The sequence below is a fragment of the Octopus bimaculoides genome, chromosome 7 (assembly GCF_046866305.1).
Source record: "Octopus bimaculoides isolate indiv1 chromosome 7, ASM4686630v1, whole genome shotgun sequence".
Lineage (NCBI taxonomy): Eukaryota > Metazoa > Mollusca > Cephalopoda > Octopoda > Octopodidae > Octopus > Octopus bimaculoides.
This window is the reverse complement of record NC_142934.1, coordinates 31,615,513-31,636,144: the sequence shown is the minus strand read 5'-3', so window position 1 is coordinate 31,636,144 and position 20,632 is coordinate 31,615,513. Positions and strand designations below refer to the sequence as shown.

At 41.8% G+C, this 20,632-nt stretch overlaps 1 protein-coding gene across 4 annotated transcripts in view; it reads right to left on the bottom strand.

Moving 5' to 3' along the window:
• The window catches only part of LOC106878692 (TNF receptor-associated factor 6), a 74,434-nt gene that overhangs the window by 44,607 nt on the left and 9,195 nt on the right, over window positions 1–20,632 (bottom strand). The gene's annotated exons all lie outside the window — the stretch shown is intronic.

Genomic DNA, 20,632 nt, shown 5'->3' with positions numbered 1-20,632 from the left:
TCCGGTTCAGTCCCACTATGTAGCACCTTGGGCAAGTGTCTTCTACTATAGCCTCAGATCAACCAAAGCCTTGTGAGTGTATTTCGTAGAGGAAAACTAGAAGAAACCCATCATGTTTCCAGTACCGCCTGACTGGCCTTCGTGCGGGTGACACGTAAAAGCACCCACTACACTCTCTGAGTGGTTGGCGTTAGGAAGGGCATCCAGCTGTAGAAACTCTGCCAAATCAGATTGGAGGCTGGTGTTACCATCTGGTTTCATTAGTCCTCAGTCAAATCGTCCAACCCATGCTAGCATGGAAAGCGGACGTTAAACGATGATGATGATGATATATATACATACATAAATAAATATATATATATACATATATATACATATATATATATACATATATGTATATATATATATATACATATATACATATATATATATATACATATATAAATTTAGTAAATGGAGTAAAACGCATATGTTAACTGCATACTTTTATTTCCAACATATGTTTCGAAGATTACAAATTATACCTTCCATAGGAATAGGTGATGTTGATAAGAATGTAATCTTCTCTTCAGGGAAATGCATGGGAACCAGCTTAAGCGTAAGACATTTTAACCGAATATGAGAACTGTAGTTGGAGAAGGATGTTACGTAATTTATTTGAAAAAGCCGTTGGAGGTTGGGATGCTACTAGACAGTATGTTGGACAAGAAGTGAAGAAAAGAAGGAAAGAGAAAAAGAAAGAAAATTTAGAGTATAAAGTTAGGAGATACTAAGATGATTTAAATCTGATAAAAAATTGGAGAGGAATGTTATGTAAATAATGGGATCGTAAAGGGGAGTTAATCTTGTATTTCTACAAATAGCGTTGATATAAATGTGTATAATCATATATACACATGTATATATACACATACACACACACACATATATATACATACACACACAGACACATATATATATATATATATATATATATATATATATATATATATATATATATATATATATATATATATATATATATATACTAGCAGTATAACCCGACCTTGTCTGGGTGTGACTTATTACGCCATATACGATAAGTCTTGCTAGGTGAAAATCAACTAAAAAAGAAAGCCTTACAATGAAAAAACCCTTATGATGTAAATATGTTCATAATTCAAAAGACGATGAAATTAATAGGGAAAGTCTGAAAGCTGTTTTGCATAACATTATTAAGCGTACGTAAATTTCATCCTTCTAATTGGCTATAGAAATGCTTGTGTAAAACAAGTGTTTGCGCTGCCCTTTTCGCAGAAGCTAGGACAGCAATTTGTGATGAAGCAATTGCTGGCGATCTGTTGCAACATAGTTCTGCCAGAATTCTATCAGATTGGGCAGAAGATGTTGATGCACCATTTTCTATTATGTTCGAAGTAGCTTCTGGAATGTGGTGAATTGCTGCAGTCTGTTGCTGTCATTTTAAACCGGTTGCTTTCTTTCCCCAGCAAACTCTCTTGTTTGGAGGCATAATCTATGTATATATTAAACAGAACAACAAAAGTTATAATAGATGGCATATCTGTAATTTTTCAGATTAACACCCGCACGATTACCCAACCCTTATCCTAAACCTAACCCTAACACTAACCTTAAACCCTAACCCTAACCCTGATCCTAAAACCGTAACCGTAACACTAATCCTAACCCTAACCGTAACCCTGACCCTAAAACCTTAACCCTAACACCCTAGTGAAAATCATGGTATACTTACAAAACATGAGTTATATTTTACTGAATGATTGTGTACTTGCATGTGTATGCGTTTGAGAGAGCGAGAGAGGAAGAGGTAGAGAGAGAGGTTGAGAAAGGAATAGAAGTAGTTAAAAGTTTTCTTATGACGGCTTCTCTTCACTGCCTATTACTTCATTAGAAAGCTATGGATGCACATACACACATAATAGAGAAAAATGAAACAAATATGGACGACTTGCTCCGAAACACCACCAAGTGGAGAACACTTCTCAAAAATAACCTGCATTTGTTTCCTTCAAAATTCCTACATGCTCAAAATGTACATACATCAAAGTATATTTGTAGAAAATTTCACGAAAAAATATTCATTTTCCTGGAAGTTAAGAGGAATTTAAGTGGAATTTCCGAAAATTGTCCCTAACCCCCCTCCTAAAACACTTTCACCGAAAATAAATAATATATGCATAGAAAATTTCATAAAAAAATATTCATTTTTCTGAAAGTTATGACCTTCCAAAGTCGGGGGGGGGGGACAACTCTGTAGTTATGCCACATTGACGAACATGAGTTATATTTTTATGAATGATTGTGTTTACTTGCACGTGTATGCGTTTGAGAGAGCAAGAGAGGAAGAGGGGGAGAAATGAATAGAGAACGAGAGCAATGTGCATGTTGTTGTCACATATCACGTATGTGTGGTTGTGTGTGTTTTTACGTATCTATGTTATGAAAAATAGGTAAAGAATACTGAAATGAAAGTTTAATCTATGACGTTGTTTGTATCACTTTCTCTCTCTCTCCCTCTTTTACTCTTACTCTCTATATTTTTATGTTGAGCGCGTGTGTAAGAACGGCGTTCCAGGTAGAAGGGAAGAAATATGAAAGTTGCTAGAAACAACAGCCAAATCTCCCTTAAATCACACAAAGTAAATGGAATTTTAAAAATCTAATTACTGCACTGGAAAGTTCAGATCGAGATAATTCCATTGATGTAAAATTTTTTACGGAAAAGTGGAAAATGTGGATTTCTATAAACTTTTAAAAAGGCTTCACACAGACACACAACTTCAGATTTATATACTAAGATAAGATATATATATATACACACACACACATATATATATATCATCATCATCGTTTAACGTCCGCTTTCCATGCTAGCATGGGTTGGACGATTTGACTGAGGACTGGTGAAACCTGATGGCTACACCAGGCTCCAATCTGATTTGGCAGAGTTTCTACAGCTGGATGCCCTTCCTAACGCCAACCACTCCGAGAGTGTAGTGGGTGCTTTTATGTGTTACCAGCACGAAGGCCAGTCAGGCGGTACTTGCAACGGCCACGCTAAAAATGGCATATTTTATGTACCACCCGCACAAGAGCCAGTCCAGGGGCACTGGCAACAACCTTGCTCGAAAGTCCTTACACAAGCTGCAGGCACAAGTGCCAGAAAGGCGACGCTAGGCACAGGTGCCAGTTGTTGAATTTAGTTCGATTTCACTTGCCTCAACAGGTCTTCGCAAGCGGTGTTTAGTGTCCAATGAAGGAAAGGTACACATAAGTGGGCTGGCTACACCCCTGGCAGAGGCCTTGGATTTAGGTCTCACTTGGCTTGCTGGGTCTTCTCACGCACTGCATATTTCCAAAGGTCTCGGTCACAAGTCATTGCCTTGGTGAGGCCTAATGTTCGAAGGTCGTGCCTCACCACCTCATCCCAGGTCTTCTTGGGCCTACCTCTTCCACAGGTTCCATCAACTGCTGGGGTGTGGCACTTTTTCACACAGCTATCCTCGTTCATTCTTGCCACATGACCATACCAACGCAATCGTCTCTCTTGCACACCACAACTGATGCTTCTTAGGTTCAACTTTTCTCTCAAGGTACTGATACTCTGTCTAGTATGCACACTGACATTACACATCCATCGGAGCATACTGGCTTCATTACTTGCGAGTCTACGCATGTCTTCAGCAGTCACAGCCCATGTTTCACTGCCATGAAGCATGGCTGTTCGTACGCATGCATCATACAGTCTGCCTTTTACTCTGAGAGAGAGACCCTTTGTCACCAGCAGAGGTAAGAGCTCTCTGAACTTTGCCCAGGCTATTCTTATTCTAGCAGCTACACTTTCAGCGCACCCTCCCCCACTACTAACTTGGTCACCTAGATATCGGAAGCTATCAACCACTTCTAGTTTTTCTCCCTGGAATGTGGCAGAAGTTGTTTTCTGCACATTTACAGTGTTTATAACTCCTGAACATCTGCTACATACAAAAACTAACTTCCTAGTTAACCTTCCTTTGATATTGCTGCACCTCTTATGTGTCCATAGCTTGCACTGGGTGCATCTTATAGAGTTTCTACCTACACCGTTTCTAAAGATCGAGCAGGTGTTTGTGATTTTTCTACCTTCCTACTTATTAGGACTTTGGTTTTAGCTAGGTTGATTCTAAGGCCCTTCGATTCTAGTCCTTGCTTCCACATCTGAAACTTCTCTTCTAGTTCTGATAGTGACTCAGCAATTAGTGCAAGGTCATCAGCATAGAGGAGCTCCCAGGGGCATCCTGTCTTGAATTCCTCTGTTATAGCCTGGAGGACTATGATAAATAGGAGGGGGCTGAGGAGAGAACCTTGGTGGACCCCTACCTCTACCCGGAATTCTTCACTGTACTCATTGCCAACCCTCACCTTACTGACAGCATCTCTGTACATGGCTCGCACAGCTCTCACTAACCATTCTTCTATCCCTAGTTTCCTCATTGATGAGGGATCGGGGGACCCTGTCAAAGGCTTTCTCCATGTCAACGAAAGCCAGGTACAGAGGTTTATCCTTGGCTAGATATTTCTCCTGAAGCTGTCTTACCATCAGTGGTGCTTTTCCCAGGCACGAACCCAAACTGCATCTCATCAAAACTGACCCGCTCCCTGAGTAGTTGGGCTATGACCCTCTCCGTGACTTTCATTACCTGATCTAATAACTTGATACCTCTGTAATTATTTGTATCTAAAGCGTCCCCTTTACCTTTGTAGCAGTTGACTATGGTGCTGCTACACCAGTCATTGGGTATGACTCCTTTGTGTATCGCCTGGTTAACAATACAGGTGACTAGGCTATAGCCGACACTGCCAGATATTTTGAGCATCTCTGCAGTGATTCCTGATGGGCCGGGGGCCTTCCCTGTCTTCATACTCTTAATTGCTTTATCTACCATGGTACTGTCAACTCGGATAGCTGGTCCCTCAGTTGGGTCGACATTCGGCAGACTCTCTTTCTCCCATTCATTCTCTTTATTGAGCAACCTTTCATAGTGACGTCTCCAAGTCTCTCTCTTTGCAGCCACGTTTAGTGCAAGTGAACCATCATCCATGCGAACACATTTCTCTTCCACGACATAACGATTCTCTCTCACACACTGTCTTGCAACACGAAATACCTCAAGTCTTTGGTCCTCACGGCACAGAACATTGGCAAACTTTTTCTTATCTGCCTCCCCTCTGGCTAAATAAACCTGTTGCCTAGCTTCCCTTCTACCAGTCTGATACAATTCCCTGCTACCACTGTTCTTCCAATCCTTCCAGGCCTGTTTCTTTTCCCTAATTGCCCTGTTGACAATATTGTACGACAATATATACACACACACACACATATATATATGTATACATACACACAAACACACACACACATATATATATATATACATACATATATATATACACACAAATATATATATACATAAATACATATATATATATATACACACACATATATATATATATACCTACATACATCATAAATATAAGGGATTAGCAATTGAGTTGCTTCTCCAACATACTGAAAATTTAGAAATAGCAGTCAAAGAACTACTGATTCTAAACTACAAATTTTTCTCTAAAACGGATGGCGATATTTATGGCACACATGTGTGCCATAAATATCGCCATCCGTTTTAGAGAAAAATTTGTAGTTTAGAATCAGTAGTTTTTTGACTGCTATTTCTAAATTTTCAGTATGTTGGAGAAGCAACTCAATTGCTAATCCCTTATATTTATGATGATAAATGGTCTTACCGATAAAGGTTTTTTTCATACTGAACTACTTGGCAAAATTGTTAATTATTAATTCTATTATTAATTGACGATTCCCTGCCCTCATTTCTTGTATATTTTATATTTGATATCTCTAAGTTAGATGGTTAAACCGTAATCCCTCCACACGGGACTTCTTTTCATACGGGACTATTTGTGACGCACATGGAATGGATTTCTTTGGGGTGGGATGCCTGAACTCACTAGCCGATGAATTCGTAAGTGCCTTTCTTATCGTTGATTTTTGGTGTCGCATGGCCAAGGATTACCGTGAATTTTTTTAGAGACACTTTCAAATTTATCAGAATATTTGGGCTGAAGATTGGAATAGTGAACTTTTCATTCACTTAACCATGAAACGATTCGTACCCAATTAACTAAAGGCTTGTTTTGTTTGCTTTTCCCTCCGGTTTTTTGTTCTATGTGTGCCATAAATATCGCCATCCGTTTTAGAGAAAAATTTGTAGTTTAGAATCAGTAGTTCTTTGACTGCTATTTCTAAATTTTCAGTATGTTGGAGAAGCAACTCAATTGCTAATCCCTTATATTTATGATGATAAATGGTCTTACCGATAAAGGTTTTTTTCATACTGAACTACTTGGCAAAATTGTTAATTATTAATTCTATTATTAATTGACGATTCCCTGCCCTCATTTCTTGTATACCTACATACATATATACATATACACACATATATATATATATACATACATATATATATATATATATATATATATATATACACACACACATATATATATATATACACACACACACATATATATATATACACACACACACACATATATATATATATATACACACACACACACATATATATATACATATCCACACATATATACATATATATACACACACACACATATATATATATACATGTACATATATATGAATCTTTTCTGGCACAGAGCTACACTGCATCTCTCTTTTCCTTTTGAACAACTTGTGTCTGCCCCTGCCCCTGCGCGAATGATTGATGACTTACTTTTTCCTCTGTTAATTACTGACATGTAGACTCCAGACGTCACAACAAACTAGCTGTCATGTGGTACGCTCCATCATGCAATGCATGAGAAGGGAGTGTAATTTTGACAACAGTTGGCAAAATCTTTTTTTGCACACAAGAGTTCCGGACCCCAGGAATGAACTAATTTTGGTACACCCAATTGGAGCTCAACTTCAAAATCCACATACTGTGTACTACTACAGTACAGCCGGTTAGACATTGAATCGTGTATGCCACTCTCTGAGTACAGTATAGCAGGTCTGACATAAGCAACCCCACCCCACCATCTTCATAGATGAATTGAGCACCATCTATATGGAGCTAACATTAGTACCTATGCTAAGTCTGAGATTAGTGATACTGCATGTACCCATTGATATATACAAGGAGGGCTCAATATAACACAATGCTATATTGATTACGATGTTTACAGATCAACGCCAACATTTTAAATTAGGAATGTACAAAATCAGTCAAAAAATTAGGAAACTACACTCATTTACATTTTCTAGTAAATTACGCAAATTGTCAACACTTATGGCATCATCGGTGAGCAGCTCTCCATTCACTTTATGTATACTGAATTTCACATTTGTAACCCCTATAAACTCGTTTAGAACAGTTAGATTTTGCTATAACGCACATTTTCCACTGAACTCAGGGTATTTTTATGACTAGGTGGACACTAGTTTGATAGTTGAGCTCTGATTGGCTGTATGCAAATGAGTTCAAAGTTTTGTGTCTCAGAGCCTACTTTTTCGCTTGAATGACAGTGTTATGTGGTAGGTTCCAGCAACCACCGCCAGCTACTACATATTTGTTGATCTATTTTTGGATGATGGAGTGTACCGCATGGTAACTGGCTGGCTGCTGGAGCCTACCTGTCAGTATTTAAGAGCGAAAAAAAAAAAACACTTTATTCATTTGCTGCCACTTAGCACCAATTGGATTCATTAAGCGGTTTGGATTTATTAAACGAGTGATTTTACGGGTAAAAATTCCATCCCAACTCATTTTGGATACATTAAGCAGGTGGATTTATTATCAGTGAATTTATAAAGCAGGATCTACTGTATTATGGAGATGTACTTGCATAGCAAGTGACTTGATCTTAGATCATGTGTTGAAACAGTGGCTGTGTGGTAAGTAGCTTACTTACCAACCACATGGTTCCGGGTTCAGTCCCACTGCATGGCACCTTGGGCAAGTGTCTTCTACTATAGCCTCGGGCCGACCAAAGCCTTGTGAGTGGATTTGGTAGACGGAAACTGAAGGAAGCCTGTCGTATATATATATATATATATATATATATATACATATATATACATATATATACATGTTTGTGTGTCTGTGTTTGTCCCCCCACCATTGCTTGACAACTGATGCTGGTGTGTTTACGTCCCCGTAACTTAGCAGTTCGGCAAAAAGAGACCGATAGAATAAGTACTAGGCTTCAAAAGAATAAGTCGTGGGGTCGATTTTCTCGACTAAAGGCGGTGCTCCAGCATAGCCGCAGTCAAATGACTGAAACAAGTAAAAGAGTAAAGAGAGAGTAATTGTAGCATGGAAGATGTTTATAAGCCATTTAAGAACACACAAAAAGCCATTAGATTCACTTCAACATTTAAATTTAATTTGTGTCAAAATATTATCGTCGCTTTGAAACCACAACCTGTTCACTGACAAAACTTCGAGATGCATTATTGTTACTTCTGCCTCATAAAAGTCACCAAGAGCCCACTCCCAGTTGTTATTGTCAAGACCCTGATGCTTGCCCACTTGACCAGGCATGTATGATAAACTCCATCACATACAAGATGTTACAAGATGAAAACATACATCAAATGATGAGGATGTATATAATATACATATACATAATAGATGAGGAGGTACTCAAATGTAACTGGAAATGTTCTCTGTGAGAAAAGCCTGTTGTAGTTCAGGCTTCCACCTCTAGAAGTCACTTGATGTGACCCTCAGGCATCAGTCTACTGACCAGCATTGTCAGGCATAGTCATACTGCAACATGGTGCATCTTTGTTTTGCAGTTCTTCTCCAGTGTTCATTGATTTTTGTGATGGATGAAATGAAGGAACAGCATGCTTCCATAAAATTCTCTTTTCTGTTGGGGAAAAACTGCAGTTGAAACAGTTGTCATGCTTCAAATAACTTACAAGGATGCTGCCATGAGCAAAACAAGTTTATGAGTGGTTTTTCACGTTTTAGGAATGGTGACTTGTCGCTTGAAGACCAATCTCATTCAGAACAACCATCAACACACTGCGCAAATGGAAACATCACATAAATACATGAACTGAACCTGGTGGACTGTCACAGAACAATTGACAAACTTGTTGATATGATTTGTGTTTCCAGGTGTTCCTACCAACAAATTTTGAGTGAAGACTTGCAGCAAAATTTGTGCGTTGCTTGCTCACGGAAGATCAGAAGCATTCAAGACTGAATGCATGACCCCATTTATCCACCCTCCCTATTCAGCTGATCTTGCTCTTTGCAGCTCTACCAAACAAAAAAATGTTCTTAAAGGAAAATGCTTTGCAGATGTAGAAGAGGTGAAGAAAAGAACTTGCAAAGTTCCAGTTTCTTTTGTGTAACCTCTTATACATGTATATAATATATATATATAATATACATGATATAATTTATATATACATACCCATCTAGCTAGGTAGCTATATATATATATATATATATATATGTAGAGAGAGAGAGAGAGAGAGAGAGAGAGGGAGAGAGAGAGAGGGAGAGAGAGAGAATATTTTATTGTAACTGAAAAGGCTTCATAAACTCTCATAATACCACAGTAGTATTCAAAATACTCATGACTAATGATCAGTTACATGAAACAGTAAGTAACAATTTGTGAAAAACACTCCACCATATTGCATCACTAACCATAACGCATCACTATCTTCACTGCTGACATCACATTATCATCACCACCACAAAACATCACCATCTTAATCGTCACCACTATCATCATTAACATTTCTTTACTCACATAGGCATTGCCAGATATTACTACTGCTTTAATCCTCTCCCTGTGCTTGACTCTCTAATCCATGCTACCATATGGATAATACTGCTACTGCCTGCAGCAAGTTTTTAAAGTTATTTACTAGTTATGTGTGTCTACAAATACAATATTCATACCTTTCCCCCTTACTCATAGCTTAGTTAGTAATTTTAACAAAACTGATATATAATTAAATTGTTACGCCTTCAATCCATCTTGATATATTCTGTGTGAATATGGTATGCATGTGTTAGTATTGTGTGTGTGTGTGTGTGTGTGTGTGTGAGTATTGCATGCCTGTGTGTGCATGGCATGTGCTTGGTATGTGCATGAGAATATTTTGTGGGTATATGTGTATATGGGTGTTTATATATGTACATGTGTGTATGTATGTATGTGTATATGTATGTATATGTGTGTATGTGTATATATATATGTATGCATGTATATGTATGTATGTGTGTATATATGTATGTATACACATATATATATTTGTATGTATATATTTGTATGTATATCATACTTGGCTGTGTGTATATATATATGAATGAAGAGAATGAGTAGGATCAGAAGGTGGAAGCTGCTGTGGTGAAGGGGCCAGTGGAGAAGGTTAGTTGGGAAGAAGTAGTGAAGGCAATGAAGGAAAGGAAAATAGGAAAGGCAGCTGGTCCATTAGAAGTAAGGAGATAGGGATTGCTGTGATGATGGAGCTCTGCCAGGGCGTGCTGGATGGAAGTGGATTGCCAGATGATTGGGCACTAAGTGTGGTGGTACTGATCTTCAAGGGGTGTGATGAGTTGTGGGGCATATAGAGGAGTGAAGTTATTGGAGCATGCATGTTATTGGAGGAAAATGTAGAAAATGGATTCATGGTAGATGTACAAAAATGAAGAAGGTGACTCCAAGAATGGTAATAGATTTTATTTGTGGAAGATGTGAAAAAGGAGCTGGAGGGCAGGTGGAACCAGTGGAAACGCTAAGTGACGAGGTGGAAATGGTGAGAGGGTTTTGTTATTTGGGAGATAGGGTGGATGTAAGTGGTGGATGTGAAACAACTGTGACAACAAGAGTGAGACTTGGCTGGGTAAGGTTCAGGAAATGTGGAACATTATTATATGGGAAAAGGTTCTCCTTGAAAGGAAGGGTTTATTAGAGTTGCATGAGATCTGCAATGCTGTATGGCAATTTTGAGAAGGACCAAGAGAGCAATGTGTGGTGTGAAACTATTGGGTAAAACGAGGACTGAGGACTTGATGGAGATGCTAGGGTTGGAGGAAGCAGTGGAACAGCTAGCAAGGGCGAATGAAGTGTGGGGTATGAACATGTATTGAGGAGGGATGAGGATCATGTTCTGAGGAGATTGTTTGAGTTTAAAGTGAATGAACTGTGAAAGCAAGGTCAACCAAAGAAAATGTGGTGGAAGATATTGGGAGGTTTGGCTTGAGGAGGGAGGATGCCCCAAACCAGGTAAAATGGTGTGAGAGTGGTTGCTGTAGGAGTGAAGTAGATCTGGCCAACCCTGTTAACGGGGACAAACCCGGATTTTAAAATATTGGACATCGATGTTATTTACATTTGACAGATATTTGTTCTCATCTTTGTTGTTAACACAATGTTTCAGTTGATATACCCCTCCAGCCTTCATCAGGTGTTTTGGAGAAATTTCGAACCAGGGTTCTTAAATATGGAACTGTATTGAATATCCAGTATATCATACTTTGCTGTGTGTATATATATATATATGAATGTATATCATACTTTGCTATGATCTTCACTAAAAGTCTCAAGTCCCTTACCGCTATCTCTCTATCTCGTGTGTAGCCATTACTTGTTCGTGATATGCTCCACTTCTGTACCAGAAGATTTGCATACCCCCATCCCCCAACCCACTTACCTTTTCTTGTCTTTACATAATGGACTAACCAAGAGCTGCTCATTTATTTAACATATACACTGACCTACTATATTTGCAACAGTAACGTTTATATTTACAACGCTTATAACACTGAGATTTACAGTGCTTACATTCCAATCGCTCCACTCAATAGGGGCAACAATTTTAACTTGTTTGAATGATGGTAGGTGAAAGTGTGTATATATGTATATATATATGTGTATGTGTGTATATATATATATATATATAATGCGAGAGAGTTAGGGGTTGAGGGTTCAACCCACTAAGGGATAGTATCTATCCAATATACTGCAGTTTCAAACAATAGTTGTCCAATTGGAAGGGTGGAAGTTAACGGTAGTAATTAACCCTTCCCCATTAGCAGTAGAATGTTCGAACCGTTGGAAGAAGCAACAGGATATCCTACACCGCAAAGTTTGAAAGTTTGGCATATTATTATTGTTGTTGTTGTTGTCATCATCATCGTCATCATCACTGCTATTGCTACTAGAACATTAATAACTCGTGTAAAATGAACTTCCACATAAACCTTTCCAAAATATATAGAAATGACACACATACACTCAGCAAAACTTCCTTTTTAAAAAACACTTACAGCTTTCTAAATACGGCAGATAGCGCTGATGCCACAGACCGCGTATGTGGTGGAATTTATTTATAATGTTTGTAGGCTCTTTGTGTGCCTTATATTTTTAGGTTTTTTTATATATTTTTACATTTCCCATATGCTATATTTTCATTTTTCATTTATGTATTCTTTATTATTATTTTTTTTTTCCTGCTGTACCCTTATTTTAATTTTAATTGCATTTTTTATTTTTATTTTTATCTTATTTTTGCTATTGGTTTTGTTCTTGTCTCTACTCCACCTCTGTTTTTACCTCTTGCTCTATATTTGTATGAAACCCTTTGTGAATCTCTGAAGAGGCCAAGCGGTTTGGGCATGTAACCCCATTTCAACATTTCATCCGAAAATCACACCGGCAAGAACTATTCAGATAGAATGGGGCATGCCAAAGCTAGGCCAAAACAGCTGTAAGATTAAACTTCTGTTCATTCTCTAATTCCTTATGTACTTTGTACTTCTATCTGTAAACCCGGTTGGCAAAATAACATGGTTTGTCATAAACACCTGTACTTTGTGGGGCTTTTGTTTGCCACTCTAGCTATGAATTAAATTAATGAATTCAATGGGATACACTGTCTGCAAGTAGTTGGGTTCAGCATATTATCCTCCATTTTCTAATTGATATATATATATATATATATATATATATATATGTATATATATTTTTGTTTATAGTTTCAGCTTAGAGCTGCGGCTATGCTAATGCACCGCCGTGTTGCTACACTGTTATTACAGGGAGCCTCCTACAATATGTGGCACTTGGTGAAGAATGGAGTTTGATTTAGCAACCCTCATTTGGACCTCTTGCTGTGAGGTAGGTTCATCTGGGACTCTCGACAGGAAGAGGTCCAGCTTTGATTTAAAAACCCCTACATCTACTTTGTGCAGGTTCCTCAGGCTCTTTGGGAGAATATTAAAAAGCTGTGGGCCCCTGAAACCCAAACTGTTGCAATAACTGGTCCTGAAGCGCGATGGCATTGCTGGGATCCTTGGCACTATGCAGTGTCGTCCCGTTCTGGCATTGGTGTAGCTTTCAATGCCAAAATTTGGCACAATTCCTTCCAGGATCTTCCAGATGTATATTACTGCATACCTCTCCCGCCTTCTCTCCAGGGAGTAGAGTCTTAGCTGTTTCAGCCTTTCCCAGTAGCTGAGCAGTTGCAAGGAGACAATCTTCTTTGTGAATCTTCTCTGGATTGCTTCAAGGTCTGCTGTTAATTTCACACTGGTGGGTGACCACAGCTGTGAGCAGTAATCCAGGCGGCTGAAGACAGCAGTAATCCAGGCGACATATATATGTATATATATATGTATATATATATATGTATATATATATATATGTATATGTATGTATATATATATATATATATATATATATATATATATATATATATATATATATATATATATATATATATATATATATATGTATATGTATGTATATATATATATATATATGTATATATATATATATATATATACCTAGCTAAGGATAAACCTCTGTACCTGGCTTTCGTTGACATGGAGAAAGCCTTTGACAGGGTCCCCCGATCCCTTATCTGGTGGTCAATGAGGAAACTTGGGATAGAAGAATGGTTAGTGAGAGCTGTGCGAGCCATGTACAGAGATGCTGCCAGTAAGGTGAGGGTTGGAAATGAGTACAGCAATGAATTCCGGGTAGAGGTAGGGGTCCACCAAGGTTCCGTCCTCAGCCCCCTCTTATTTATCATAGTCCTCCAGGCAATCACAGAGGAGTTCAAGACAGGTTGCCCCTGGGAGCTCCTCTATGCTGATGACCTTGCCCTAATTGCGGAGTCACTATCAGAACTAGAGGAGAAGTTTCAGGTGTGGAAGCAAGGTCTAGAATTGAAGGGCCTTAGAGTCAACCTAGCTAAAACCAAAATCCTAATAAGTAGGAAGGTAGATAAAACACAAACCCCTTCAGGTAGATGGCCCTGCTCAGTATGTAGAAAAGGAGTAGGTAGTAACTCTATAAGATGTACCCGGTGCAAGCTATGGACACATAAGAGGTGCAGCAACATCAAAGGCAGGTTAACTAGCAAGTTAGTTTTTGTTTGTGGCAGATGTTCAGGTGCAATAAAGACTGTAAACAAACAGGAAACAACTTCTATCTCATTCCAGGGTGAAAAACTAGAGGTAGTCGATAGCTTCCGCTATCTGGGCGACCAAGTTAGTAGTGGGGGTGGGTGCGCTGAAAGTGTAGCTGCTAGAATAAGAATAGCCTGGGCAAAGTTTAGAGAGCTCTTACCCCTGCTGGCGACAAAGGGACTCTCACTCAGAGTAAAAGGCAGACTGTATGACGCATGCGTACGAACAACCATGCTACATGGCAGTGAAACATGGGCTGTAACTGCTGAGGACATACGTAAGCTCGCAAGGAATGAAGCCAGTATGCTCCGTTGGATGTGTAATGTCAATGTGAATACCCATCAGAGTGTAAGTATCTTGAGAGAAAAGCTGAACATTAGAAGCATCAGTTGTGGCGTGCAAGAGAGACGATTGCGCTGGTATGGACATGTGGTGAGAATGGAGGAGGATAGCTGCGTGAAAAAGTGCCACACCCTAACAGTTGAGGGAACCCGTGGAAGAGGTAGGCCCAGGAAGACCTGGGCTGAGGTGGTGAGGCAAGACCTTCGTACATTGGGCCTCACCGAGGCGATGACTACTGACCGAGACCTTTGGAAATGTGCTGTGCGTGAGATGACCCGGCAAGCCAAGTAAGATCGTTGCCAGTGCCCCTGGACTGGTTCTTGTGCGGGTGGCACATGAGATGCACCAATTTGAGCGTGGCCGTTGCCAGTACCGCCTGACTGGCTCCTGTAGGATTTTCGAGCGAGATCGTTGCCAGCGCCCCTGGACTGGCTTGTGCGGGTGGCACATAAAAGACACCATTTCGAGCATGGCCGTTTTCGTGCGGGTGACACGTAAAAGCACCCACTACACTCTCTGAGTGGTTGGCGTTAGGAAGGGCATCCAGCTGTAGAAACTCTGCCAAATCAGACTGGAGCCTGGTGTTGCCATCCGGTTTCACCAGTCCTCAGTCAAATCGTCCAACCCATGCTAGCATGGAAAGCGGACGTTAAACGATGATGATGATGATATATATATATATATATGTATGCATATATATATATGCATATATATATATATATATGTATGCATATATATATATATGCATATATATATATATATGTATGCACATATATATATATATATATATATGTATGTATGTATATATATATATGTGTGTGTGTGTGTATATATATGTGTGTGTATATGTATTTATATATGTGTGTGTGTATATATATATATACACACATATATATATATATATATATATATATATATATATATATACACATATATATACATATATATAAATATATATATATACCACACCAATATCCTCGCATCACACCACGCACACACTACAACTGACCAACTACTTTCTCCCTTTCTCCCTTCCCCATTTTCACACTACATACGTCAAGATCACCAGCATTCTACCTCCCACACACAGCCCCTCGTTCCCGATCACCGTTTGTTATCTCCCCCTTTCTTAGCTCTCCTGAAATAAGAATTTCTAACTTCCGGTCAGCCATTGTTATGATCGGCCATTATTATGATTGACCGTTGACTGAACACTATTCAATTTTTTTTCTCCGTGTCTCCGTATTCTTTCTGTTGAAGAGCGTAGCTCGAAACGTCAAAGACTTTCCGTATTCCCGAGCGTCATACTAATATATACTTTTGTTATTTACACCACCTGTCCTCGTCTGTTGTTATTATTTGTATATTCTCCCACATATAATACACGCTCACGTGGTCGCACCAGCTAATCCTGTCTCCTCTCATCATACACTACCAACTTTTGGATTCTACCTTCTTTCCTTCTGGATCTGGACTGTTTGATTCTGAACTTTATACCCTCCGGCTGCACCTCTCCTACCCACGGATTACACTGGACCCATCTTCTGATTGGAAATCGCTTCAATATACCACGACGTCTAAAAAACTTTTGAACTTTTCCACTTTTGTAAACCTCCTTTATCATCCTTTTTTACCTTACTTTCCTTCACCTACCGTCTCTTCGTACTCTGGATGTTCCTAATCTGCACCTATTACTTTGTATTCTTCTCCCTCCCTTTCTTTTCTCCTCTCATTTCTTCTCTCCCTGTCACCCCATTTTCTCCCTATTGTCCCATCTTCCTTTTTGCTTTGTTTTTTTCTCCCACCTCGCATATATTTTCTTCTCACAACCCCTTTTTCGTTTTTTCTCCTCATGCCTTTATTTTTTTCCCCCACACCTGTTAAAAAAGTTTTTTTCCAGTTTTTTTTCCTTTTTTCCACGTCCAATTTTCTCATCACGCTTGTTTTTTTTCCACCACACCTTTTGTAATTCTCCTTCCCACGTCTAATTTTCTTTTCTCTCTCGTTCCATCATGCCTGACTACAAATCTTTCCAACTCACTCTCCACAACCGCCTAAAACTATACCTCCGCACACTTCCCTCTCTATACTTTCAACCTACTATACGACTCTCCTTACTCATATTCAAGAAGACTCGTTTCTCTAGTCATATTACGTTTATCAGTCACTGCTTACATCACCGCCTCATCCCTAAGGGTTTCCGCCTCCATTTCCACCCCACTCTCCACTCTTCTACCACCATTCTACCCATACTCCGCACCACATCCTACCGCCTTATGCGGGCCACCATTCGCTCCAATCTCTCTAAAATCCACACTATCGACCGCCTTCTTCCTCCAGCCTTTTCCATATTTTTCTCCTCTCTGTCACCCTCCCATGCTCACAATACATTGCGCTTTATCATTCAACTTAATCATCTCTTTCATGCATTTCTTACCGACACTAAGCTCCGCAAACTTCACTCACTCCTCCATTCCTCTACACCCAATGCCACTACCCCAACCCCTCCACCACCCTTCTCCCTCCCTGATGTGCATTCCCCACCCACACCCAACCACCCTGCCTCTCCCAAACACACTCCACCCCTCCCTCCCAGCCCTCCACCATCCCGACCGCCCCTCCTAACCCTACTTCATCCCCTCCTACTTCTATTCCACCCACCCCTTCTCCACTTCAACCTGTCGTTACCATTCCCCCAGATCTTCCTCTCTCTGAGGCGGAGCGCTCCGTCCTCAATAGGGGTCTGCGCTTCATCCCACTCACTCCATCCTGCAAGGAATTTCAAACCCGTGCTGATGTCCACAGCTTTGTGCGCCGCGTTAGGTTGGGTGCGCTTTTCCATAACACACCACCCGCACCCAACGAGGACTGCTTCACTGACCTGGGCCGACGACCATCCCAATGGACGCCTGCTCCTGGCCAGTTCCAGGCAGTTGATCTTTTCGCGGGCGCCTGCCAACGCGCTGTGGGCCAGTTTAACTTTTCCAGGCGTCCATCTCGACTCAACATCTCCCCAGCCGAACTCTCGGCCCTTCAACCCCTCCGACGCCGCACGGACATCATCATAAAACCGGCTGATAAGGGTGGAGCCGTGGTAGTATGGCGCGCGGACCTCTATGAGGCCGAAGCTCTCCGTCAACTTCGAGATACCTCATTCTACCGCCCTCTGCCCTCCGACCCCACGCCCAGCTACCAACAGACTGTGTCCTCCACTATCCATGACCTCATCCTCTCCTCCCGTCTCCCTGCCACCGCCTCCAACCTTATTGTTCGCACCCCACGCACCCCCACCATTTACTTCCTCCCCAAGATCCATAAACCGAACAACCCTGGCCGCCCCATCGTCTCCGCCTGCAACTGCCCCACCGAGCTTATCTCAAAATACCTAGACCGTGTCCTCGCCCCCCTAGTGGCTTCTCTCTCTTCCCACATTCATGACACTAACCACGCGCTTCGTCTATTCAACTCTTTCTCTTTCTCTCCCGGCCCTTCTAAGCTTCTCTTCACTCTAGACATCCAGAGCCTCTATACAGTGATCCCCCACGACGAGGGGCTGCGTGCCCTTAAGTTTTTTCTAGACCAACGCCCCAACCCACAACCCGACACCTCCACACTCATTCGTCTGGCCGAATTTGTCCTATCTCTCAACTGCTTCTCGTTCGCGGGAGATATCTACCAGCAGTTCTCGGGAGTGGCCATGGGGATGAGAATGGGCCCCAACTACGCGAACCTCTTCGTTGGTTATGTTGAGGCCCAAATATTCTCCAGTTTCGCTGGTCCTACTCCCGAACTATACGGTCGGTATATCGACGACTGTATCGGTGCCACCTCACTCTCCCGCGAACATCTTGACTCGTTCCTCTCTTTCGTTCAGTCTTTCCATCCTGCCCTCCACTTCTCCTGTACAGTCTCTGACACCTCTGTCCCCTTTCTCGACATTTCGGTCAGCATCCTCCACTCCGCCCTTAGCACCTCCATCCACTACAAACACACAGACTCACACTCCTATCTCAACTTCTCCTCCTCCCACCCTAGACACACAAAACTTTCCATCCCCTATTCCCAATTCCTCCGTCTACGCAGACTTTGTAGCGACAGCCATGACTTTGAGACTCAGTCTCAACTCATGGCTCACCACTTTAGCCTGCGTGGATATCCACCCACCACCATCCACACCGCCCTTGCCAGAGCACGTTCTGTGGACCGTGCATCTGCTCTCTCCCCCCGAACCCGCCCTGCCGCTTCCCGCCTCCCTTTTCCCCTCACCTACCATCCCACCACCCTACCCCTCCAACGCTCCATTCTCCGAGCTTTTCGGCGCCTCCAGTCCGACCCCTCCACCTCCCACATCTTCCCTAATCGACCCCTCCCCTCCTTCAAACGAGCCCACAACCTACGGGACCTCTTGGTCCACAGCTTCTTCCCCAACCCAACCTCCCAACCTGGCTCGTTCCCCTGCTCCCGCCCACGCTGCCGCACTTGCCCTTACCTCTCCAACACCACCCTCCTCACCAGCACCCATCACCGACCCTATCGCATCACCGACTCCTTCACCTGCACGTCTACCAACATCATATATTGCCTCTCCTGCTCTCTCTGCCAATCTCTGTACATCGGACAAACGGGGCGCCGCCTGGCCGACCGTTTCGCGGAACACCTCCGAGATATCAACGTCGGCAATGACACCCCGGTGTCACGCCACTTCCGTTCTGCCGGCCACTCCTTGCGGCAACACCTGTCTGTGTTTGGATTGTCCATGCACAGGCGCCATCCGGACTCCCGTTTGCGCCGTGAACAGGGATTAATCTTCTATCTTCGCTCCTTTGCGCCATATGGGCTCAACTCCCCTCCACTCTTCATGTAACCCCCTCCTCTTGTCTCTCTCCCCCACCCTCCCTCCTACCACCCATCTCTCCCCTCCCCCACCTCCTACTTCTTTGTACGTCTCTTCACTCCTACTTCTCTCCTCTCTCTTACTCTCTCTCACTCTCTTCTCTCGTACTCCCCCCTCTCTACACTCTTACTCTCCTACTCTCTACACTCTTACTCTCTCACTCTCTTCCCCTCTCTCTCACTCTCTTTCTCTTCCTCCCCCCCATACCCCTCTTCCCTCTCTCTCCCCCCATACCCACCTTCCCCTCTTTCTCTCCCCCCATACCCACCTTCTCCCTCTCTCAATCCACCTTCCCTCTCTTATACCCACCCTCTCTCCTCTCCCCTCCCATACCCATCTTCCCCCTCTCTTACATCCACCTTCCCCTTCTCCCTCCTCGTCAACACCCCCTCATAAGCTCATCCCACCACACCCCAACACACTCCTACTCTACCTTCCCACTCCATCCCATCCAATTCCTTACACCCACCACCCACCCCTACCCACATACCCCACCCTACCTCTACCCCACCCTCAGCCTAACCCACACTCCACCCATGCCTTCCCCACCTCCCAACACCCTCACATCACACCACATCAATACCCTCGCATCACACCATGCACACACTACAACTGACCAACTACTTTCTCCCTTTCTCCCTTCCCCATTTTCATACTACATACGTCAAGATCACCAGCATTCTACCTCCCACACACAGCCCCTCGTTCCCGATCACCGTTTGTTATCCCCCCTTTCTTAGCTCTCCTGAAATAAGAATTTCTAACTTCCGGTCAGCCATTGTTATGATCGGCCATTATTATGATTGACCGTTGACTGAACACTATTCAATTTTTTTTCTCCGTGTTTTTCTCCTTGTCT